The 26,859-nt window shown below is 42.5% G+C and overlaps 1 protein-coding gene and 1 pseudogene across 1 annotated transcript in view; one reads left to right on the forward strand and one right to left on the reverse strand.

The window, feature by feature from the left end:
• The window catches only part of LOC129012087 (PRAME family member 17-like), a 31,113-nt pseudogene extending 27,322 nt beyond the window's left edge, over nt 1–3,791 (reverse strand).
• Nucleotides 1–26,859, forward strand: part of LOC129015142 (neuroblastoma breakpoint family member 11-like) — a 2,260,169-nt gene that overhangs the window by 484,318 nt on the left and 1,748,992 nt on the right.

Here is a 26,859-nt window from a genome sequence, read left to right on the forward strand (position 1 = left end):
AAATTTCTGTTCCTTGTAAATTACCCAGGAATTGATATTCTGTTACAGCAGCACAAAATGAACCGAGACGCCATTCTTTCTTTCTTCCCTTATGTCAGATGTGTCCTCAGGCTAGTTCCCCTCATGGTCAGAAGATGGCTGCCATATCTCCCAAACACAGCACAATAATGGCCAGCAGAGGGAGAGACATTTATGTGATTGATGAACTCTTTTCCAGGGCTGGCTCCATGGGCAGAGACACGTGCAGTCACATAGGACCCTGTGCTCAGAAGAACCCTTTACTTGGCTTAGTACACTGCTCTCACCATCTTGAAATTATTCCTAATTTTATCTTTGAACTTTTGTTTGATAAGTGGAATCTGATGGGAAAACAGAGCAGGTCCATGAGCAGAGAGAATATGTGTCTCTGCCCTTCTGTTACCCTATTTACATATAACATCTACAATGTCTCATGAGCATAGAATGTGTGGGAAGTTCAGCAAGACTCAAAGCAAGCACATGTTGTGGGGGGAAATGTTTTTCTCTCTATCCTTCATAGTTTTTAGATGAGAAAGACTCCTGTAAAAAAAAAAAAAAAACAAAACGACAGAATAATAAGAGAAAAAGAAACAGAAGTTTAGTAACATGTATACCTCATGTATATCTCTGGGAGATACCCAGAGAAATGAGTTAATCTCAGAACAGACTTAAATACCATTATCTGTTAAAACAAAGAAAGAAAGGTGTGGGAAAGGCTGGTTATGAGGAGATGCCCAGGAGAAGCATGGGAAACAAAGGTAAGATTGGTTATGCAGATTAAAGTCAGTGTCTTCTCCATTGATAAGTCTCTTGTTATTTAGTCAGCCTTCTCGTCCTTATACTGAGAGAAAGATACCCTTACAAAGGGAGGCTTATAGGTATAAATTTCCCTTACAAAAGGGTGACTTCTACTCTGTTTTCAGAATTTCTCCTGTGTCTGAAGTTTCTCAAAATAATCAGCTCAAAATAATCCTTATGCCAAAAAGGCACATTTGGGGGTAGATATTCATAGTCATATTTTGGGGTGCATATTATGTTCCCCATAGTCATATTTTGGGGTAACATATTCTGGTCTCCTACAGTCATATGTTGGGGGGTGCATATGCTGGTTTCCCACAAGGGTTCCCCTTTTTTTTTCATTTATTTTCAGAGCATCTTTAGGACCAACTGCACACACTTTGAGAAACACTTCTTCTTTGGAAGGTAGGTTTATCAAGACAGAATTTGGTGGGTGTGTTTTTCTTTTCTAGATACTATGTCCAAAGTTGGGATAGGAGACACTAGAATAACAGAGAGGACCGTTCATGTTGGTGTGGGCCCACCTACCAGGCCTTCTTGGAGAGCTGAGTCTCAGAACAGCTAATATGTGTTTCTGCTAAAGATCATCTTTCTCTATTAAAATACAACTCTATTAGAATAACTGTACAACATTTTAGCTAATGTCCTAGTCAATTAGTCTAACATCTCCAATCCTACTCATGTTTCAGAAGTTTTGATATCCCTCTTGCCCTCCCCTCACAATTATTGAACTCTTTCCTGTGGCTCCTCCAGCTATTAATAATAAGTTTACAAAGACAATAAAAATAAACAGATGATGACAGAATTTATGGGAAAGGGTCACTAATCTGACTTTCTTGCTGTACGGACAAGAAACTGAGTGTTCCAGAAAAGGAAGTGAGTTAAATAAGATTATACTGCAAGTTAGGAGCATACTCAGGCTAGAATTCAGATGCTTCATGTTCCTCTCTGGCTGGAGGTCTAACCTCCATGTGTCATTCTACATGGCTCCTTTCTCCAAACTCCTTCCTCCTACCAGCCTCAGACCTGAATTTCAAAGCATCAGTTTAGTAAATACAAGTCAGTGCAATGTGACTTGGTTGAATTTCCTTAACTTCTGTTTTTCTTCATTCCTTTGACAATGTTTTAAACCTCAAAATCATCTCCACACCCTCTTTTTTGTTTCCTTTCTTTCATTCCTCCTCTGCACTTAGTCCCCCACCTCCTACTCTGTCATTTATAGCTGCCACTCTTCCTCTGTAACATTTCTTGGTGAAGCAGAATAATAATTTTAAAAAAAACTCAACTATTATCTTAATAGCTGGCATCAGAATTCCTGTTAGGGAAGAAATAATCTGTTAAGAACACAGACTTTTTAATATTAAATTTTAATGTTTCCATTGCTTTTGGGTAAATCCTCCCTTCTTCATTTTTCTCAAAATGTCAGCAAAGGCCTTGTAAAATTTGTGGTGTGTGTGTGTCTATGTATGTGTGTATAAGTAAATCAAGAAAAGGGACTGGGTTTCAAGGGACTGTCACTCAAGGGACTGGGTAAGAAGAGGGCTACACACACTGGAAGGTGAGATCACTGACAACAGAACTAATTCCAGAACCAGAGGAGGCCACAAAAATGTAACTGCTCTGAGAGAATGCAGACATCTTGGGGAGGGCATTGAACTTTCCACAGGATGTGGAATGGAGATTCGAGCCAATCTTATCTGGATCTCAATGGCAGGGTGCCTGAAGCTGACATTTGGGTTATGTTAGATTTTTATTTTATTTATAACATCACATCCATTTCCTTGACCCTTCATAATCTTGCCTCACCCTACAAAGCAAGGCTCCAGACAGAATCCCTCTGCTCCAGCTAGGCTAATATTGGTGTAGGCTCAAGAACACATCACATTGGCTCGGAGCTCCCACCTTGACTCAATTTCTCCGGATATTGGATCTTAAATGCCTTTCCCACCCCACTATTCTGACTCATCCCTTAGCGCCTTGCTCAAGTTCCCCTGTGAGTTTGCTCACACTCTCTCTGCTTCTGGCTGCTTACTACTCTTATAGTTGATACCCATGAGGTCTACTCTTGATTAACATGCTGTTTTGCACATGTGGGCCCATTACTGGTTCAGATCTGCTTGGTTTTCAACCTTACTGTGATGTGGGCTCATTAACACCAGGATCTATCCTGTTCCTTTGAACTCCACAGCACCTAGCTAGGTGCTTTGTATTAACATTAAATACTGACAGCCTACTTCAACCTTCCTCTTTGGAGCAATCCATGCACCAGACCCTTTGTTTGTTCTGCTACCTTTAGTCTCTCAGTTTTGTCCCTATTGTTAGCAGCAAGAATCCTTTTCTTTTAGGACTGTTGAATCCTCTGATCAGTCCCACTCTCAAATCAAACTCCTCTGGATGCCTTGATACCCACGAGCTAAGGTGACTGTCAGCTCCTCACAGTTCACATCCCATGATTCATGAACCCCAAGCTTGTCCTTGTTGAGTGGGTAGGACAACCGGCTTTGGAAGACCCTCTGCCACAGCTTATAATGGGTACTTTTCTTTGATGGGTAAATTCTGTGTCATAACAGCAAAAAAATACACTCAATACTCTCACCCAGAATACACACACACACACACACACACACACACACACAAAAGAGAAGTTTTATAAAACAATACTCACCTTTACTTTGTGCAATGCAAACTATTTTCTCTTTTAAGATAAAATATGGTGATTTCAGCTCACTAAATTGATTTCATGTCTCACTAATGAGCTGCAATTTGCTGTGTTTAAAAAACACTGTTCTAGAGGATCAAAGGACAGTTGGCAGGGGAAGAGAGGGCCATTCTCAAGCCCTTAAACGGTGGCTCCTGGAAGGGGTGGTGGTTCCTGGAGATCATTCCTCCTGCAGGCTCCCTTGGTCCTGCAAGTTCATCTGAAGTTAAAAATCGGCATAAGAGACACACTGATCTGGAGTTTACCTCTGGGTCATCTCGCTAGTCTCTGTGTATGGGCTGGGTGAGCAGCTTCCTGTAGAGTGACATCTGAGGAAGGGCATGAGGTTGTCTAGTGGGGGCTGGACACTGTCAGCTCTGCAGACACATAGGACAGTATTATGGTGGTGTTTTATACACAGGCATTGAATAAATAATTGAAGAGTGATGATATTCTGTTTCTGTAATTTTCTGTTGGTGGCTACTGACAAGAGAAAGGCACTGCAGGGTTGGGGGGCAGTGGGAATGATGGGACAGTAAAAGGGACGAACAAATTCTTACTGCCAGTGACCTTGGATGGTAGAGCCTTGAAACAGGCGGAAGGTGGCTGGGGCTCCCTCTGAGTCCAGAATCAAGTGCTGTCAGTGAGGGTCAAGGACACATGCAGCCTCTTCAAGGCCTTTGTCTGCGGACAGCATGCTTGGAGCTGGGCAGAGGAAAGGCTGTAGCAGGGCAGGAGGGCTGAGAGACACCCTGAAGAGATTATGCTGGCTGTGGCATGTTATCAGAGATGGCGCACACAGAAGAAGAGGTGGTGAGGAAGCGTTAAAAGTCAACAAGGTGCTATTGATGTGCTCCGGGCTAGCCCTCTTTCTGCCGGTCATGGTCACAAAAAGCAGACCAGTGTCTCCTTTCCTCCCTCTCCCCAGTCCTAACCTCCCTACCTCCAGGTGGAGGATATTCTGTTCTCTGCCTGGCACCTTCCTGGGAGGCAGGGTGGCCAGGGCACAGGGCTCTGCTGGTCCTGCAGGGTACAAGGGATCTTCCATGCTTCGTCTGTCTTGGGAAGGAGAAGCAGCAATGCTGTGTCTCAGCTACAACCTGGAGGGAGAGCCTTTGCCCTGCCTACCCCTCCTTATAGTGTTGGCAGTGTGGGCAGCCCTGTGCTGTATGATCTTGGGTGAGTTATTTTAATTCTTTCACTTAAGTATTCATACCCATTCAATGGGGCTTGGCAATACCACATGTGTGTATATTTGTATAGTTCCTGTGAAGATTAAAATGAGATTCATTTCTATAAAGTCATGGTGCATATTTGCTCAATTAATTAATTCCACAAATATTTAATGACTACCTGTTATGTATCATTCACCATTCTAGGTGCTGGTGATACAGCAGTGAGTAATTCCTTGCTCTTGCAGAGCTTATATTCTAAATGATGGAGATAGATAATAAATAACAACAAAAATAAGTACATATATAATATCCCAGACTATAAGTCCTATGGAGAACAGTAAATCAGGTTAAGGGTAATAAGGGATGGTTGGGGCAGCGGTTGGTTATTTTATATAGATTGGTCAGAGGAGGCCTTTTGGACAAGGTGACATTTGAGCAGAGACCTGATGAAGTAAGAGACGGAGTCATGCAGATGTTGGGGCAGCTTATTCAAGCAGATGGAAGAGTACGTGCAAAGGCCCTGAGCTGGCAGCATGTTTAATGTTTCAAAAAATGCCAAGAAGGCCAGATTGATTGGTGAGAAGTGAGCAGGAAGAAGAAAGTAAGAGATAAAGGAACTGTTACCATGAACCCCTATAAAAAAATCAATTCTTTTTCACCCATTTTTTTCCAAAGCTGGGAATTTGGAGCAATAGAAGAGGTTTGTGGTGGCGGGAATAGGTTTTGACACAGGTGTACATTTCCTTTTGCCTCCTTGGACATAACTGTCCCATTCTTCTCCTAGGCCGCTTGCATCTCTAGGTATCTATGAACATATTTACTGACTCAGGTGCAGTGGCCAATGAAACGCCACGTGTGGTAGGCAGCTTTCCTTGTTGACAATGATGTGTGCACTCCCTGATGGCTGCACTCCTCTGGAGGTGGAAAAGACATCCCTATTGGCCTTGGGCTGGGCCGTGGGACTTACCTTGTCAAGTGGAGTATGAGTAGACATGCCCTATGCCATGGCAGAGCTGAAGATGCTAATGAGCTGGTGTGGTTTGGCTGTGTCCCCTTCAGAGCCTGTGCTCCACAGTGAAAACAGCTGCTCTTAGACGATGGCCATCCCGTTGCTATGGGTCACTGAATGAAAAGATAAATGGAGATCTGTGGAGACCACCAGAGCCAAAGCCAATGCACAGCCCTCAAGAAATAAATGTTTGTGTTTGTAAGCCACTCAGATTTGGGAGTTATATGTTGCTGCAGCAAAATCTGACTAATCAAGTCAGATTCTGTGCTAAGAACTTTCAAATGTTACCTCATTACCTGTGCAGTGGATCATTCCATTTTTGTGGATGAGGAAGCTGAGGTCCAGCAAAGTCAAGCAACTCGCATAGGATTATAAAAAAATGAAAACAGACGAAATTCAAATTTTAACGTGATCCAACAGAAGAGGAATAGAAAACGAAGTCCTTATGCTAACTTCAAATTCCCTGTGTGTAATTGGACTTCTCTTTCCTGCTGTGGCCCCACAAGCCCAGGAGACTCCACTCCTCTCTACTCCCTCCTTCAAACCCCACTCTGCTCCATTCCATTCCACTGCTGAAAGTGCTATTTGCATCTCTCATTTTCTTCCAAATAGCTATTAAAAGTGATCTTTTCATGAAATAATTCTGGAATGATAAAAGAGAAAGTTTGGTCTCTCTTATGTGATTATTTCTAAACATACATGAAAATTCCTTGGCTATTTCCTCTGCATTATTCATTCCAAAATACACCAATTTTTGCCTAACTCTGTACATGTGTATACTGCCACACTTAGTAAGCACCTACTATGTGCCAGCCACTGTACAGGGACTGTACACTGTACAGAGTGAGAGGTGTCAGATGCATTGCTGGAAGACCATAAAACCTAGTAGGAGATGGCATGTTATTAGCTTGGTGCAAACTTAACTGTGGTTTTTGCATTGTTGAAATTGGCCATTTGGTATTGGAATACATTCTTAAATAATGTGGTTATGTTATACATCATTTTAATGTGCGCTTCTTGCTTTTTTTTTTTTTTTGCTAATGACTTATTACTTGCTTTTTATTTTATGTTTATTTTAGACTGTGGAAATGATGTTAGACAAAAAGCAAATTCAAGTGACTTTCTTATTTGAGTTCAAAATAGGTCGTAAAGCAGTGGAGACAACTCACAACATCAACAACACATTTGGCTGGAAACTGCTAATGAACATGCAGTGCAGTGTTGGTTCAAGAAATTTTGCAAAGGAGATGAGAGCCTTGAAGATGAGGTGCATAGTGTCCGGGCATTGGAAGTTGACAACGACAAATTGAGAGCAGTCATCAAAGCCAATCCTCTTACAATTACACGAGAAGTTGCTGAAGAACTCAATGTTGACCATTCTATGGTCGTTCAGCCTTTGAAGCAAATTGGAAAGGTGAAAAAGCTGGATAAGTGGGTGTCTCATGAGTTGAGTGAAAATTTTAAAAATCGTCATTGTGAACCATCATTTTATTCTATGCAACAACAACAAACCATTTCTCGATCAGATTGTGACATGCTTCGAAAAGTGGATTTTATATGGCAGTCGGTGATGACAACTCAGTGGTTGGACGGAGAAGAAGGTCCAAAGCACCTCCCAAAGCCAAACTTGCACCAAAAAAAGGTCATGGTCACTGTTTGGTGGTCTGCCAGTCTGACCCACTACAGCTTTCTGAATCCCAGAAACCATTACATCTGAGACTATTCTTAGGAAATCGATGAAATGCACTGAAAACCGCAAAGCCTGCAGCTGGCATCGGTTAACAGAAAGGGCCAAATTCCTCTTCATGACAACCCCCGACTGCAGGTTGCACAACCAGTGCTTCAAAAGTTAAACGAGTTGGGCTTTGAAGTATTGCCTCATCCACCATATTTACCTGATCTCTTGCCAACTGACTACCACTTCTTCAAGCATTTTGACAACTTTTTGCAGGGGAAATGCTTTCACAATCAGCAGGATGCAGAAAATGCTTTCCAAGAGTTGTTGAATCCCGAAGCACAGATTTTTTATGCTACAGGAATAAACAAACTTACTTCTCATTGGCAAAAATGTGTTGATTGTAATGGTTCTTATTTCAATTAATAAAGAAGTGTTTGAGCCTAGTTACAATGTTTAAAATTCATGGTCCAAAACCACAATTACTTTTGCACCAACTAATATGAAAAGTGCTAAGCTGTATACAATAAGTAAGTATAGGCTTGTAGTCACACAGAGGAGGGCTCAATGCTCAGCTTGGGAGAAATGATTTAAAAGGTTTCCAGATACAAGAGCTGAGTCTTGAATGCACAGTGGGAGCCACTTGAGGAAGAGGCAGGAAGGAAACAGCACAAGCAAAGACACGTAGTTGAGTTTAGCTGAATTGTAAGTCGGATGAAGGTAGTGGCTGGAGATGGTCTAGAGACACAGAGGAACTGTGATGCCTGAGGGCCTGGTATTAACGCAATAGGTTGCAATGCTAAGGAAGGTAAGAGAGTGCCTGTATATAGGATTGTTTTGATCAGGCCCACATGCTGGGGCAAGCCACACGACTAGTTTGTTTTTGAAGCCCCCTTATACCCTTTTCCCCATTTCTTCATGTGTGCTCCCACCCTGACCCTTATCAAAACCCTTTCTAATGAACTTCCTTTAGCCTAGGGGGCAGGTTTAAAGCATTACTCTTTTCAGGCACATCTGCATCCTAACAAGGGATTAACTCACAACACCAACAAGCATTTTCTGACACTTTTCTATGCCCAGCACTGTGCTAGGCACCATATACATATGCATTATGTCACTTGATACTCATAACCACCTTGTAAGGAAGGTACTATAATGGTAATTGTTTGAACAAAGAGAAGGCCAAGTCTTAGCAAAATCAAGGCAGATGAAAGCCAAGATGTGGGAAAAGATTTTGGAGGTGAGGTGGGGACTGTGAGCAGGATTTAGAGGGTAGGGAACAGCTTCCTGTGCCAACATTCCACCGTGCAGGCTGACCATTGATATATATTCCTGAGGCTATCAGTCCTTCATAACTTAGCACTCAGTATCAGAAAAGAGACCAGGAGGAGCTTCATGGTGCAGGATGCCTTTGGGTTAGTAATTGTTATTTTCAGGCACACATATGACTTGGCCAACGACAAGTCATGTATAATGAGCCATATAATGGGACTCTATACATTTAATTTTTTTTTTTTTTTTGTCTTAAGAGAGGGAGAACTGGAGAGGACTGTGTCTACACTATCTGCCTGCCTCTGGACCTTTAAAACTACCCAGTCTTGTAGGAACCTTGTCCCCACCCATCCAGAAAGGCCACAGAGGCCAAACTAGGTATTTGCTGAGATCACCCACGGCCTTCCTAGCTCATACCCAATTTGTCCTTGATCTGACACAGTCTCCCCTGACCCTTGACTTGACTTTACTCAGATTCCTCCTTCTGGTTCTTTGGGTTCAGTCTTCCCCACTTTCCCTAAGAGACTCCAGCTTGATTTTCCTCTCTGTCCAGTGCTAAATAAATCTAGCTGCACTCATGAAAACCCAGGCTTCTTATCCCTCGGGGTCAGGCAGATGGGAGCAGGGATGCTGATACAATTGGGTGTTTAATAAAGCCTATTGATGAGGGTAATGATAATCACTATTCCCGGAGCACACCTTTCACCAAGCCTCATGTGTTATGTCAGTTAATCCCCAAGGTTTCCACATCGCTAGATCACATGGTTAGTTCTCATTTGTCTTCTTACTTAAAATGACCTATAGGGCTACACTCGACTTTCTACACTGGTGTATCCTCTTTGGGGTTCCCTCCTTTTAGTCTCCTTTGAGAGTTCCTCCTCTTCCTCCTCGTCTCTTAATATTAGTGGGAACTAGGGCTTGGTCCTTTCCCCTCTTTTCCATTTATATTTGCATCTTTGGTGACCTCATTCACTCTCATGACTTTATATTTATTTATTTATTTTTTTATTTTTTTGAGGCAGAGTCTCACTCTGTTGCCCAGGCTGGAGTGCAGTGGTGCGATCTTGGCTCACTGCAACCCCTGCCTCCTGGGTTCAAGTGATTCTCCTGCCTCAGCCTACCAAGTAGCTGGGATTATGGGTGCCCACCACCACACCCAGCTATTTTTTTTTGTTTTTGTTTTTTTTAGTAGAGATGGGGTTTTGCCATGTTGGTCAGGCTGGTCTTGAACTCCTGACTTCAGGTGATCTGCCAGCTTCGGCCTCGCAAAGTGCTGGGATTACAGACGTGGGCCACTGAGCCCAGCCTACTGTCATGACTTTAAAACCTTTCTCCTGAACTTACATATCCAACAATCTACTTAACATATCCACATCTAATAAATATCTCAGCTCATCCCTCTGATCCACCCTCAGAGTTCCCCATTTTAATTGATGGCAACTGTATTTTTCTGTGGAGTCATCTTTTTCTCCCCGCCTTCTTTCCCTTACACTCCATATCTGGTCCTTCAGCAAATTCTGTTTGCACTGCCTTCAAAACATGTCTGGAATCTGACCACTTCTCACCGCCCCACTGCTACCACGTTTGCTATTGCTTCCCTGGATTATTGCAACAGCTTCCTATCTGTTCTTTCTGCTTCCACTCTTCTCTCTACAGTCTATTATCAACATAGCAGCCAAATAGGTCTTTTTAGAAAGTATAAGTCAGACCATGTGTCTCCTCTGCTCAAAGTCTTGCAATGGCTCTCTACTTCTCAGAGTGTAAAAACCAAAGTCCTCACGATGACTGATGTCATCTGGTGCTGTTACCTTTCTGACTTCATTTCCTCCTCTTTTCCTCCTCCTCCATTACTGGACTCCGGCTATACTGCTTTCCTTACTACTTCTCAAACATGTCAGGCCCACACCAGTCTTAGGGCTCTTGTACTGGTTGGTCTGTCTGCTCCAACACTCTTCCTCCAGACACAGGCCTGACTCACTTCCTTGCCGCCCTCCAGTTTTTGCTCCAATGTCTCCTCAATGAGGCCTACCCTGACCATTATTTAAAAGACTGCAGTCTACCACTGGTACACTCAATCTTGTTTTTGCTCTATTTCCCCAATCTAGTAGTTACCAGCTTCTAACATATTAAATAATTTGCCTATTTATGATTTTTTTTGCTCCCCACTTAGAATGTAAGTTCCAACCAGGAGTATGGTACCTGGAAAAATATCTAATATTTATGTAGTGTTGGGTTCCAGGCCCTATTCTAAGCTTATGTTGAAAAATTTAATTTTTTTATATCAACTCCACGAAGCAGGTACTATTGTTATCTTTGTGTTATGAATGAGAAAACTGAGGCATGGAGGGGTTAAATGACTTGCCTAAAGTCACACAGCTAGTAAGTGGTGAATCTGGAACCCAGGTATTCTGGTTCCAGAGTTCATCCTTTTAACCTGAAAAGTATACTGCTTCTCATTGCATAGCGCTTAGTAGGTGCTCAATAAATGTTTGCAAAATGAATACATGAATGAATTCCTAAAGCACCAAATACTAGGTAAGTGATAATGTTATTGCTACCTTAATGATGAAGGAACTGAGAAATGAAGATGTTAAGTAACTTGCTTTCACAAGTAGGTAGCAGTAGAACTGGGACCTGAACCCAGAGGGCTGCTTCCATTTCCAGCATTCACACTGCGGATAGAGGATGGAGACAAACTGCTGATAAACATTGGTTTTAATAATTTCTCATTGTAAATGCTTCATATAAACTTTTGCTTAACCTACAGTCTAGGAATTCTCATTAAATACCACAAAGTAGGTAAGAGAGAGCACCAGTCTCCAACATATAACATGAAAGCTAATTTCATATAGGTGAATTGACTTTCTCAAAAAGAAAACATAGCTCTGGAGCAGAGCTAGTTTCCCAGACGAATTCCAATTTCCCAGTTATCTACAGGAAAGCAGAGGAAATGAAGAGTTACTCCCATTCACTTAGCTCTTTTGTCTTAAGAATACTGGAATTTAGACCTGTGTCATCTGTTGAAACCAGATTTGGATGGAGACTGGCCATACATGGTCACTGCTGCTTTTAATCCTGGTTTGAGAATCACTCCGTGGCTTGAAGTAATTTTTGTCAGCTTTCCAAGTGTGTATTGAGAACCACGTTGTCCTGATGCTTGCTCAGCCGGCTCTCCATCTCATGGAGATATCCCCACACTGGGAAACTCATTTAATGTATTTTCATGTCTGCATTCCTGACTTTGCCATCCAATCACCTAAGAATCACTAAAGGCATATATATGTCAGGGATATTAGGGAATGGAGCCCTAGAAGAGTTTGTGTTGCCTCTGAATGCTGAGAGTACAGGGAGCTTAGAGAGGGCAGAAGCTAAAACTCCTTGCTAAAACAGCAACCGGCTTGGATGTCTTAGGCAGAACTGTGCTGTTGAGAGAAGCTAGTCTTAAAAGCCCTTCCATTTCAAAGCTTTTTCTTTTCTTTTCTTTTCTTTTTTTTTTTTTGAGACGTAGCTCCAGTCTTGTTGCTCAGGCTGGAATGCAATGGCGTGACCTCAGCTCACCGCAACCTCTGCGTCCCGGGTTCAAGTGATTCTCCTGCCTCAGCCTCCCAAGTAGCTGGGATTATAGGCATGTACCATGACTCCCGGCTAATTTTGTATTTTTAGTAGAGACAGGGTTTCTCAATGTTGGTCAGGCTGGTCTTGAACTCCCAACCTCAGGTGACCTGCCCGTCTCGGCCTCCCAAAGTGCTGGGATTACAGGAGTGAGCCACCGCACCTGGCCTCTAAGCTTTTTCATTGTTATCCCTTGTTCAGGCCTTTCCTTAAACTCCTTCAAGCAATGAATCCTCTCTTCTTGGCTCTGTGATAGCCCTCATCATGTTCAATTGTCACCCATTCACTCTGTGTCTCCCCAACTAAATGCTGGGCTCCTTGAGGGTAGGGACGAGTCTTATTTGTCTTTTTGTTTTTGTTTTTGTTTTGAGATGGAGTTTCGCTCTTGTTGCCTGGGTTGGAGTGCAATGGCGCCATCTCGGCTCACTGCAATCTCCTCCTCCCGGGTTCAAGCGATTCTCCTGCCTCAGCCTCCCCGAGTAGCTGGGATTACAGGCATGCGCCACCACGCCCGGCTAATTTTGTATTTTTAGTGGAGACGGGGTTTCTCCATGTTGGTCAGGCTGGTCTCGAACTCCTGACCTAGGCCTCCTGTGATCCACCCACCTCAGCCTCCCAAAGTGCTGGGATTACAGATGTGAGCCACTGTGCCTGGCCGGGATGAGTCTTATTTGTCTTTGCATTTCCAGGGCTCGGTGCACAGCCTGCTTGGGCCACACAGTATTGGGCATGAAATGGTAAAACAAATAAAACCTCATGTGGCCTCAGCCAAAGGGGGATGGTGATCACAGAGAGTTTATGTTCCATTTATGGGGTCCATTTTCAGCACCAATAAACCTACTGGTTACCCTTTTCGCCAAAAGAAACAGCCCTACAATCCTTGTACCCACTGCCACATTACAGGTAAGATGATGCAGAACATGTGGGCAGAAGGCAGGCAGCTGAGGAAGAGACACCAAGATGATTAAGGGATGCTGGCAAATGGTTCACCACATGTATTGGAAGAGATGAAAACCTTATTCGTGGTGAGGTTATGGTACTGTCAGACCAAACAGTAGGTGAAGATGCCGGACTTTGCTGAAAATAGTAATGAATCCATGACACAAGGAAGTGACCTCTCCCCTGGGTAGTGCTTGAGACAAAGATAGTGTAGGACACAGGAAAGGATCAGCAGAATCTGGGGAAGAAAAAGGGAAAAGAAATCTGGATCCAGCAAACCAAAGATGGTCATTGGGGCACTGCTGGTTAAGAGTTGTCATCAGTTTCTTACTAAGGAGGTGCTGTGAGTCACCATGAGGGGCCTACTGTGAGATGTTTGCATCTGTATATGTTTGCCATTTACCACACAGTAAACCATATACAGTTCTCATCCTCTAGCAAGGATAAAATACATTCTTTCCATGTTTGCTCAACTTTCTAGGTGTTGGATCTGGCCCCGTGGGCCCTGCAACTATTTCAGTCCTGATTCTGTAGTTCAGTTTGAGCATGACTTGGTTTTTAACAACGCATTTTCTTATATATGTATGCTCTGGTTAAACTAGAACATAGTAGGTCCTCTACCGTTGTTAGATGAATAAATGAACTTGGCTCAGGCGCCTGGTGCTCTCCCTTACACAGCCATCCACAGTGCCCCACTCAGGACCATTTCTTCAAGGCTAGTGTGCCCTATTCTGAACCTACCTGTCTCTAATTTTTTAAAACACTTAACAAATGGTTAAGTATTAGGGAATCAGGTACAATTCATAGTACAACTGTTTACTTTGTCACTTCATGGAAGAGAGAAAAACAAATCTACTCAAAGGAGTATCTCAATGGCTGAAATTTATTCTGTCCCATCTTTTTCTTATGTCCAAGTTAAACAGTGACAGATTCTGTTTTGGTTTCCCTGCTTGCAATTTCCCAGGTAGGAAACCAACTGCCTTGATGAAAAGGATTTTTCACTGGAATTGTGTCTAATAGCAAGAGGGAAACAGAGTCCGCTTGGTTAATGTTGACTATAAATTTCTGCTGTGAGCCAACCACAGTAAATATTCACTTGGCCGCACCACTGTTGAGAATGGCTACACAGCCACCTGACTCTAGGCCTTGGGCTGAGGTGGTTCTGCATTTGAGTCTTAACTTCAGTACTTTCCATTTATGGGACCTTGGGCATGTTCCTTAATGTTTCTGAACTTTTCCTTATCTATAAATAGGGAATTATAATTCCTACTCACTAAATAGCTATTGAGAAGTCATATGATGATGAGAAGGAATCTCATCAATCAATTCACACAAATTGATAATGGACTTTAAATTAATGCACTATCTCCTTCCAGAAACATTTTAATAAGGCCCAACACCTTACTCCAGAGAACAAAACTCTTACGGAGGCACAGGATGGTTCAGGATCTTAGCAAAGTCACACTGTGTGAGTCAGAAGAACAGAACTTCCATAATCAACAGAACTAAGAGGGTGGACCTCAGAAACAGGGAAGGAAGTGGCCAAAAGGAAGATGACTAATTCATTCAGCTAATATTTGAGTGTCTCATATGTGCCAGGCACTGTTCTTAGGGCTGCAGGTCCAGCAGCGAATTGAAACAAACCCTTACCTTTATGGAGCTTACATTCTAGTGGAGACAGACAGGTAATAATAAACAAACTAAATATAGGGTGTGTCAAAAAGTGATAAAGCAGGGGAAGTTGGGAGGAGGGTTGCTGGGGTTTGAAATTTTAAGCAAGGTGGTCAAGAATGCCTCCCTAAGATGGTGACATTTAAGCAAAAACCACAGTAGAAGAAGTTGTCTTCCAGAGGTCATAGGCAGCCTGGGTAGGGGGCGGAGATGAGGGCAGGCAGGGAGTAGAAGCCCCTAGGGAAGACTTGTTACCAGGCCCCAGCCTCAGCTCTACTCAGTACCTGGTGATGTCAGAGAGAACAAAGGGTAGTTTGCGTTCATTTTGTTTTTATAGGACCAGTTGGCAGGGTCCCTTTCTCCAGGCCTCCACCCCACTGCATCTCAGCCAGCTCCCAGAGCCTCATTTTTAGGAAAGCAGAGAAGCTTTTCTCTGAAGTAGAATTGCTGTGTATGGTTGTGCAGGTTGTACACTGCACAGAATGCCACATGTAAGGGGGTTCTATTCACATTTTAGATATGCTAGATTTGTATATTTAGGATGATTTTCTGGTAGGTGGCAGAAAAGTGTCTTTGAATTAAAGTAGTAGTATATTATGGTAGTTTTCTGACATCCAGGAATAAAGCATCTTGAAGGAGGGGCACTTTTTAAACTTTCATTAAGGTACCCGGGAACCAGTGGCTGCCCTGAAGTTCCAGATTTCCAAAATCTTCCACAAGTGGTTTGTTGGGGATAGATTTATTGGTTATTATCATATCCCTCCTTTGCTGAAAATGTTGTGGCTACCATCACATACTAGAGAAAACTCCCCAGTGAGGCATAGAAGCAGAGGCAATTCCAGAATTTCTATGTTGAAGAGGTTTAAGGGTGGCAATCTGATAGGAAGGATGAGGGAACCAAGGAGAAATACCATGAGGCCACGTTGGCAGGGCAAGCATGCACCGTTTATTTGGTTTGGGAGGTAGTTGCTAGAGATGGGAAGCAGTAAAGTACCACATACTAGCCCTTGGCCCCATCACTGCAGATCATTCCTTGTCAATCTGGTCTCTGCCAGCACCCCTCACTTCATTTCTTGTCACCCCTACACTGAATCGGCGTCCCAGCTCCTTGAGATGCCAGATGACCAGGATGCATTTGCGCAAGATGTTCCTGTTGCCGGGAGTGTCCTCATGCCCACTCCCCCTCCTGCCCCACCGTGTCTGCCCTTAATCATCAGTCGCTTTACGAAGTCCTCCCCCATGCCCAAATCCTGCTCTACACACACTTGGTCACTCTATCCTGGTGCTCACGACACTTTATAATAGTATTTTAAGTATTTTTTTTTTCCTTTCTATATTGAAATGACAGGTTCACCTGTTTATACCACTAGACTATGAACTCCTCAAAGGCTGGACTGTGTCTTGTTAACCCTGCTAAACACTCTCTAACACCATAGTTGTTCAATAAATGTATTGCCGAGCATTGCTTCTCAAGTATAATTACTATTTTCTGGTGAGAATAAAGAAAATGGCACTTTAAAATTATACAGTTTTAAACTGTGACACATGCTATGAGCAGCTTCTAATCCTTTAAGTCCTAAAGACTGTTTTTTCCATCTGTCATGTCTGCACTGAGCCTGATAATTTCTCAGGAACTGAGATATAAATATGCATCAAATGAGTACACATGCAGATAAGAATAATACCTGCAATTACAGGGACATGAATCAAATAGCCCTGGCTATCATCCTCATACTTGAAGGATATGCGCTCATCCCAATTTGGGGTTGCAGAGAAATTGCATACCCCAATATGACAAGAATGGGCCACCCAAAGCCCTGAGCCCATATAAAAGGGCAGCACCCTGGGGTCTTGTTGCAGCTGTTTTAGTTTCTGCAGGCCTTGATCACAGGGGAAACGTACAGAGTATGTGGCCTTTGTGACCCCAATGCATAAGTCTACTTGGAAAGTTGCCGTTCTCAGGCGTCAGGCATGTTGATGAGCAAAGTCCCGAGGGTGACTATGGGGCAGAAATATCCCAATTTAAAAATATTCTCCAAGTGGTTTATAAAATGTGTACAAGTTCAGTTACTCTTAGTTTCCATGTGCTGTGGCAGCTGGCCTGTCTGTGTTTATTTGTTCCTCTTACTTGTGATTATTCAGAGAGACAGCATTTGTCTAATCCTGTCTCCTCCATGAGGGACAAGGACCCCTTAAAACAGAGATCAGCAACCCTAAGTTAATGGTGGCCTTGGCTGGGGACTCTTGTACTCTGGGGGTAGAGATCAGGCAGTACTGATCCTCCTGAGGAAGCTGGGGGAGGGCATGGGCAGCAGTGGCAGGGCTGGGTGTCATCTGGGTGGCAGTGTGGCCACCAAGGGAGGGCAATGTGCTAGTGTTCTTCCCACTGGCCACAGAAACCAGCCCTGGTGCCATCTTGATTCCACTTACTATAGGTGGCAGTCATACCTTTGCCATGTCCTTAGCCAGGGAGTCACTAGTCTAATAAGGCACAGTGCTCAGAGGATAGTTGGCAAACATTATAAATATGATTTAAACACTAGAACCCACAGTGTCTAGAACAGAAGGCCTGTCTCTCAATTCCCTTTGGCTGGCAAGATGACCTGGGGATGGCCCAGCTAGTAGGCCAGGGCTGGAGGAGGGAATTCCTCACCTAAGATTTCTGGGTAATGTCAGCCAGAGAAGACATCCAAATAAGCTGCGAGAAAGAAAAAAAGAGAAAAGAGAAAAAAAAGTAGGGGAAGCTAAGAAGATAAAATAAGGCTCAACCTTCAGTTCTCAGCCTGATGGGGTCCTGAGCCCAGCTGTGACTGCAGCCACCTCAAGTACCCAGGAGGGACAAAGAGGACACAAAAGCTTACCTAGGTTACTTCAGTTAGCAATTGGTTCTCCACCTGGTACCTCTTCTCTCTCTCTTGGTGTGATCCTCTGATTGGCCTTCCTGACTTTGGATTTCACCTTTCAACACCAGTGCCGTAGCCACCCCACCTGGTTAGTCTGATTTCTTGCTCACCTTTATGTGTCTCTTTGCTGTTTGTAAAGTCTCACATCCCTGATCTCATTTGATCAACTCAACAACCCTGAGTGGGTAGCATTACTATCCCCACTGCACAGATGAGAAGAGCAAGACTCTGGGAAGTGAAGTGACTCCTGCAGGTCACTGAGCTAGTAAGCAGTGGAGCCAGGGCCTGAACCCAGGCATTCTGACTGTATTTCTGTAGTGACACGTTGGCTACACCCAAAACCCACTAATAGCCATGCTTTTTAAAGTGTCATATGTTTGAGCATGCCCTCTAATATATGTACGTTTACTTACCTATAAATTATAAAATGTATGATGTTAATACATTAAGTATATTTATTATGCAATATATTAAAACATATTTTAGAAGGCTGAAGAAATTGAATAAGTGAATTTTAAAAAAACTTGGGCTAACATTTGTTGATAATTGTTAAAGATAGATAGCTGGGTACATGGGGATTATTTTATTATTCTGACTACTTTTTCATATGTTTGGGATTTTTTATAATGAAATGTTAAACAAAGAACAAAGGACAAAAACCAGTTATGGAAACTTTAGCCAGGAGTTGCAGAACTAAGCAAGGTAAACACTGAAAGCTTCCAGGAATTGCCCTAGAATTGCCTGACTTCTATGTGGTACTCCCACCAAGACAAGGTTTGGTTAATTATCTCAATGATGTTGATGTTGTTTCTGAGGTTTCAGCAGCATTACTATAATTTGTCCAAGTTCCTCCTTCTGTGAGACAGTATGTGGTATATTGGTCCAGAGGCTGGACTCTGGGGCTGGAGTGCTGACTCCATAATCCTGGCTCTGTTGTTACTCACTAGTTATATAATCCTGGGAAGTCACCTAACTTCTGTGTGCCCCAGTTTCCTCCCCTGGAAAGAGGGGATAATAATGGTAGTTATTTCATTGAGCTGCTGTGAGGGTCAAATGACATATACATACGTATCACTTACATAAATTTATATATATGTGTAAAGTAGCATATATACATAAAGTAGTAGAATACTGTTTGAAATGTAGTAAGTGCTAAACGCACTTGCTATAATAATTATTACTATTCCTTCTGCAGGGACTCTGCTTTCCCTATTTCTATGTTTGACTCAATTTCTTCTTTTTTGAGACAGAGTCTCGCTCTGTCACCCAGGCTGGAGGGCAATGGCGCAATCTTGGCTCACTTCCCAGGTTCCCGCTTCCTGGGTTCACATCATTCTCCTGCCTCAGCCTCCCAAGTAGCTGGGACTAGGGGAGCCCGCCACCATGCTCAGCTAATTTTTTGTATTTTCTTTTTAGTAGAGATGGGGTTTCACCGTGTTAGCCAGGACGGTCTCAATCTCCTGACCTTGTGATCTGCCCACCTCAGCCTTCCAAAGTGCTGGGATTACAGGCGTGAGCCACTGCACCTGGCCCGTTTGACTCAATTTCTGAAAATGTCTGAATTAGACAGATGCCAGTTGTCTCTGAGCAATTGTGATTTGGAAAAAGGGAAAATGGCTCTGGCTTAGGTGGCATGTAATAGGAAACAAAATCTGATGGAAAGAGGTGGCATGATGATTTGGGAAAGCAGATTTTAGTGTACATTCAGCCACCGATTGCTCTGTGACTCTAGACACATCATCCGCCTCACTGGATCCCACTGTCATCATCTCTAAAATTAGTGATTTGGAGCAGGTGGTCACCAAGTTCCTTTCAGAGTTGACATTTTATTGAGTGTGTCTTGGGTTCTGATTTACTTTTAGCTGTGGGCAGTCTCAGGATTTTGAATTTCAAACACCCTCATGGGTTTAGAACCTGATCATCGTAAGGTCTCCTGATCTTAGGTTCTGACAGATGCCATAGCCACCACATGCCTTGTGACATATGCCAGGTTAACCTTCAGAATAACAAATCACAAATAATATATTAAACTTTTGAAGAAACAAACGTGTCATATTTATCATATGCACATAATGATTGGTTGATAATTTAAGAATTCGTACTAGAATGTCAAATAAAAATACACATATTGTATATGCTGATCTCTATTTAGGTAGTTGTATATAGCTGGCCATATAAATATCTAACTACTTATAGATATTTTATTATACTCTATATCGAGTTATATATAGGTAGATAAATCTAAGATACAGATCAGATACCAACCTATTTCATGGATCCTTGTGTCAGAAATTTCTAGAACACTGCACTGAAAAAATCGTTCATAATTTTTAAAATGCACAGCTTCTATAAAAAGTCACATGTGTCTATATGTCTATATGAACATAGATCTACGTATGTGGATTACATAGATACAGTCGCTGAATGCAAATTATATCAGGGTAGTGGCATTTTAGGTGATTTTTTAACTTTCTTCATGTTTTTGTTATGGTTGAACTGTTTTTTACACTGAGTATCTATTATTTATGTAATCAAAAGAAAAAGCCCTTTTCATGGTGAAAAAGAGTAAAGACACAAATTCAGATAGTGGTATAAAGATATAATTATTAAAGGGAAAAATAAGCAAAATGTCTGATGCAACAACTAAATTTAATTTAATAATATTTAAAAATATATTTAATATTTAAAATAATATTTAAAAATCTCCTAAGGTAATAAACCTCTAACACATGTGTTTTAAATACAATGCTTAGATATTTTTGTTCCTTGATTGAGTTCTAGGCCTTCTTCAATGTTCCAGAAGACTAACTGCAATTGAGAAAGTCCAGAAAATGTTCAGAATAGGGACAATTTGGTTTTTTGAGAACAATTAAGTACTTTAACACTTGGATAAACACTTTTTTGTGGAGACTGTTAATTTTCCTTAGTTTTGCGAAACTATTCAATTCACCAGATTGGTATTGGGTGTTTCAATATGCTTCACACTGGGCCACGTTTGGGCCTTAGGTTGCCCCGTCTCAGTCTTCTCCATCACAACCCCCTATAGAGCTCAGTCCTCATGTGAAGCAGAGACTCTTCCCAGCTGTAGTCGTGCCTCTGTGTTGGCCTGGCGTCTGGGCAGTGGTTCCCACAGCCGGGTTATCAGAAGAATGGTGAGTGCTGAACAATAGCAGAGGAAGCTGGTGTGGGCTCTGAGCTGATAGCCTCCCAGACGGCATGTCCGGGGCCGGTGAGGGACCTGGGCACACTTCCTCCACAGTGGAGCTTGTCTCCTTTGCTCTGAATCACTTTCTTCTTGGGAACAGAGTCTCAGTGTAACTCAGTTCCCACTGCTCTGGGGAGATGAGGGCTAACATCTTAAGAGCTGGTGCCTCCAGGACTGCTTATGATCTGCTCATTTGCCCTTTGTGGTCTCAGGTGAGGACCTCCCAGAACCCAGTCAGGCTGGAGAATTCTCCCTAATGAGGCCAGTTTGATGCAATCCCTGTGCCTAGGCTCACTCTTATTTTAAAAATTCTACTTGAAATACTCTTTTAGCACTTGATGCAATAATAGTAGTGAATATTTACTGCCGGGGCAAGCTAAATGCTTTACATACGTGAGTGAATTTAATTTTCACAATAGTTCTACGAGGTAAGAGCTATTATCAATTTACAGATGAGAAAACTGAGTAATGTGGTGTGACTACCTTTAAGTCACACAAAAAGTTACTCAGTTGAATTCAAATCCAGGTCCATCGTATCCTTGAACCCATGCTCTTAATCTCTGTTCTATACAGCCACACACTAGACTCAAAGTTGTGAATAAGACTTGGAGCTTCTATTGTATAATAGGACAGGAGGACAAAGAAGAGTTAATTCCATGTGTGAAACATGAGTGAAAGAGAATGCAAGATTTACAGCACTGGAGCAGAGAGCTAACCTAGGCTGGCCAGATGGTTCACCTGTATTTGTGAAACCACATGCTAGAATATTTTGTGAACACAAGTCTAACTAAGAAATCATTCTCTTTAAAAAAAATCATAAACTTGCTTACTCAATATCTTGTCTGAATCTTTGCTGTTAAGGTGTAGCAGGTGTTTCAGTGATTCAAAGCCTAACATTAGTTGGGGTTGGTGTGTAGGAAACAGGTGAGGTAGAAATGCATGTCAATTCAATGTGGAAAACAGCGATTCTCCTGAAAATCGTTTACTTCATCTTGCCCAACAATCTTGGAATTCCATCTCGGCAAGAAGAGTGGGAGATTGTTTTCTCCCCAAAACATTTCTTTTAGCAAATATTTGAAGATTCTAAACGTGATCAGTGATCTACTGGGATTTTGAGAGGAAAAAGAGTCCCCCCAGAATACTGGCACAAACTTGTCCATTCATCCAGTTAGATTCCCAAAGCATTTTTACTTCCCAAGTCTTAATGTGGAAGTTTGAAAGCCAGAGACGGTAGAGTGTTGGCCTCCTGGAATAGAAATTTAATTTCAAAAAACTACATGACTATTCATATTTCAGTCTGTCTCCATGAAAGTTAAACATTATATTTTCATTCTAAGTACACTGGTAAATAAAGCATTTTTTCCCTAATCTGTTCCTCCTTCAAAGATGGCAGAGGATAGCGTAAAAATATATTCCAACTGATGGTGATCCTTCAAGGCAGAAACGTGGATTTGGAGTTTAATAAAGTGTTTATTAAGAGAATGGTAAATGTCAAAGACTTCATCTGAAGCTTAAAATCACCAGCAAAAATTTTGAAAAATTTCATCCAAGCTTTATGCTGCCTGGCAATATTCTCTCACTGTTTTGATTCAGTTCAACACACGTTTATTGAGCATCTACTTTATAGGGTAGTTGGAGAAAGGAGCTTTAACTTGGGGTCCAAAAGTTTGGGTTCTAAACTCATTTGTTGGATGACTGACCTTGAGTAAATTCTTTAACCTTTCTGTTCATCAGCGTCTTCATCTGTCAAATAAAGATTGTGCGTACTTGATAAGGTCATTTAGAGGATCAACAATATGATTTCAGGGGGGCCTGATAAATGACTTTCCCATTCTTTGCCTAAGTTAGAAAAAATGAGAGAGATAGACACAGGAGCCAGTCAGAAAAAAGTTAGTATATCACCTTGATTACTGCTGGGACTGTTTGAAGGCTTGGCATAGGGTGTGCAGCAACAGTGGGCTTCTCTTCCCAGTTACTCAGCAATGCTGGACATGGTCATGCCCCTGTCAAATGTTGAGCCTGAAGGAGCTGGCTAAAGGCTCCTTGTTTCCTGTAGGCAGGCAGCTCCCTAGGAGGAAGGGGAGAAAAGGATGAGCTACTTATGCCCATAGAGCTGTGTGACCTTTGTGGGTCATAGGCACTGTTGGTTTCATGGGCTCATTCTTCCATGAAAAATATTAAAAATTATATGTGCATTGGCATAAAGATAAATAAATTAATATTATATGTGAAAACATTTTGTTTGACCTAAAAGTTTATTTTTTCTACTGATTTCAAAAGAAATTGAATGTTTGTGTGTGTGTGGGCCTTTAAAAGTATTGTGGACTCTAGCTACTGTGCTTCATGGGTAAGTCGGCCCTGCATGCTTAGTCCTTGTACCCAGGTTTCCAAACTAGATAATCCCCTCCTTCTTTCTTGGGGAGTATTGATTGAGGCCTAAATAGAGGGACTAAGTGTTAATTCAGATGGAGATATGAATTCAGGGATACGATGCTGCCCATAACCCCATAAAAGTAAAATGCTGCAAAGGAATGTGCAATGCAGCCTAGACTAACACCAAGGTGAGTCAGACATTCTCTCTGTCTACAAGAACTAATTACAACACAAAGTACAGGGGAACCACTGCAAAACTGAAGAACAAGTCACATGCTGGGGAAGTTCCTCAGTTCCTTGAGGACATGATATTTGAGCTTGGCCTTGAAAGATAAAAGATGTTTGCTAGATAGGGAATAGATCAAGGTAGGATGGAATGGAGTGGAGACATCATTCCAGATTGTGAGAATGGCTAAGGACACTATGTTAGTCTGTTTGCATTGCTATAAAGGAATATGTGATGCTGGGTAATTTCTAAAGAAAAGAGGTTTATTTGGCTCACAGTTCTGCAGGTTGGACATGAAGCATAGCACTGGCATCTACTTCTGGTGAGAGCCTCAGGCAACTGACAACCATGGTGGAAGGCAAAGTGGAGCCTGTGTGTTACATGGCAAGAGAGAAAGAGCAAAAGAGAGAGGAGGAAGCTCCAGGCTCTTTTTTTTTTCTTAGATGGGGTCTCACTCTGTCCCCTAGGCTGGAGTGCAATGGCGTGATCTCAGCTTACTGCAACCTCTGCCTCCTGGGTTCAAGCAATTCTCCTGCCTCAGCCTCCTGAGTAGCTGAGATTACAGGCATGTGCCACCATGCCTGGCTAATTTTTGTATTTTTAGTAGGAACGGGGTTTCACCATGTTGGTCCAGCTAGTCTCAAACTCCTGACCTCGTGATCCACCTGCCTCGGCCTCCCAAAATGCTGGGATTACAGGTGTGAGCCACTGTGTCTGGCCCATTCCAGGCTCTTTTAAAGAGCCAGATCTCATTTGAACTCATAAAGTGAGAACACACTCATTACCACAAGGATGGCACCAAGCCATTCATGAGGGATTCAACCCCATGATTTAAACACCTCCCAACCAGGTCCCACCTCTGACATTAGGAATTACATTTCAACATGAGATTTAGAGGGGCCAAACATTCAAAACTATATCAGATATGGATTCACTAGAACACATGGGGCACTCTGGAAGTTGATGAATTCAACAAGCATGCACTTACTTTATTCTTCTGACTCCAGTGACACCCTGTTCTATGCATTGTTGTTTTGTAACAGTAAGTGAGAGTGTAAGGAAAGTTATCATTTATTCAGTACCCCCTATGTTCCAGGCATTTTACAGACATTCCTCATTTAATCTTCACTTCAATGATTTGAGGTAGATACCATTATGCCCACTTTTTCAGACAAGGAAACTGAGACCCGGAAAGGACCCAGAGCCTACTAGCATCAGCAGAAGCCAGAACACAGAGCTCTTGATTGCAAACCCAGGGCCCTGTTCTCCAACTCTTTGGAGATTTCAGAGGGTTTCTCCGAGAGCCCTACAAAGAGGAGTTCTTACAATTATATTTTAAGTAGAATGTTTTTCCAGAGCTTCATTTCTGGCATTCCACTATCCAGACTCTCGACTCCTGGGAGGCTTTTCCTCTCCTCACCTGCTCATCTCTCTGCTAAGGACCCGCATCTGTTGGTGGTGCCGCTTTCCTGACCTCCCATGCAGAAACCAGGTCTCTGCTGTTCTGGGGTCTCTGCTTATGATTCCCCAAGAGGGGCTTCTTCCAGGCACTCAACCTGTCGGCCTGTCCCAAGACCATGTTGGGTTTGTAGGAGCTCACATACAGCGGCCGCGTGGCTAACGTTTAGTAAGCACTTGCTATGTGCCAGGCACTGTGCTTAAGACTTTACCCTTTCAACACTCCTCTGACACTATTAACAATTATTAATAACTATTAAATTGTTAATTTAATAATTAGTCATTATTAAAATCTTACAGACGAGACCGAGGCACAGACAGGTCATGTAACGCTTTCAAAGTGACACAGCTGGAGGTGCTGCAGGCAGGATTTAATTCTGGCAGCCTGAATCATGATGGGGTGCAACCTCTTGTAGTAGAGTTTCACATCAGGTTTTCACTATTTGTGAGAAATTGGCCTCTCTGCTTTTCTTCATTTTATTTCATTCTCAAACTTTTATAGGACTTGGAATCTTTTCTTTGTTGTCTTTCAAGTTATACTTTGAAAGTATAGGCATTTTTTTTTCTCTCAGAATTTTGTCATTTGGTTGTATCCTGTTCAGGAACTATTTGTTCTCCTATGTTTCTGTTGCACCCAGTCCTTTGTTATATCATTTCTGTTGTCTTTTTGCTCCTTGCTTTTTTTCTTTTTGAGACAGGGTCTCACTCTTGCCCAGGCTGGAGTGCATTAGTGCAATCTCGGTTCACTGCAACCTCTACCTCCGGGGCTCAAGCAATCCTTTCACCTTAGCCTCCTGAGTAGCTGGGACCACAGGTACATGCCACCATGCTCAGCTATTTTTTTTTAATTTTACTTTTGGTAGAGATGGGGTTTCACCATGTTGCCCAGGCTAATCTCGAACTCCTGGACTCAAGCAATCTTCCTGCCTCAGCCTCCCAAAATGCTGGGATTACAGGTGTGAGCCACCACACCCAGCCTCCTTGCTTTGTTTCATCTTCTCCTTGCAATAACCAAGAGGGTTAGGATGGAAACTAGAATGTAGAATTCCTGGGTCAGAAGACACCTCGGGAGTCCTCTCTTTCCCCTCTAGCAAGACCAAGCCCTGAGAGAGCATCTGTGGGTTTTATCTCTTAGCATCCATTTCCCTTCTTCATCAACATCAACATTTTGCCTTAGGGAGCCTATCCTTTCCATTTTGATATTAGAGCAAACATGGTGGCAACCACACTGCTTCACATTGAATGACAGCTAACATTCTCTGTCTCAGTTTCTTAACTATAATAGTAGATATCTCATAGGGTGTCTGTGAGAAGAAAATACATGCAGATGTGGTGCTTAGAACAGTGGCTGGTAGAGAATAAACACCATAAATATTAGCGATTTTTATTGTCGATCTTTCCCAAGGCTAGGCCAAGGGAATGTTCTTTCCCTGGAACTTGAATCTTAAGCAGAATGGCAAAAAGACAGAAATCCATTAGAGCTGATTTATTTGGGTAATTGTGCCCTAAAGAAACGGTTAATCAGTTCCTGCTCCCTGGATCCTAGGGCAGTCCTTGTTTCTGGTCCTTCTTGAATTGGAATCTTCAGCTGTTTATTTTTTCTGCACCCCACTTCCAACAAATGCCCCTTTTTTTTTTGCCTCTTCCTCCTCCTCACTTTCCTCTTCACCTTTCTTCTCCTTTTTCTTCCTGTCCTCCTCCCTCAACCCCATCTTCTCTTCTTCCTCTTCCTTCTTTTTATTTTTTAGCTTAAAGTCGTTACATTTGGTTTCTGATGCTTGCTGCCAAAGAACTTCTACTAAGTCAGCATCCCTTGAAAATGGCCCT

This window comes from Pongo pygmaeus, chromosome 1 (genome assembly GCF_028885625.2).
Source record: "Pongo pygmaeus isolate AG05252 chromosome 1, NHGRI_mPonPyg2-v2.0_pri, whole genome shotgun sequence".
Taxonomy (NCBI): Eukaryota; Metazoa; Chordata; class Mammalia; order Primates; family Hominidae; genus Pongo; species Pongo pygmaeus.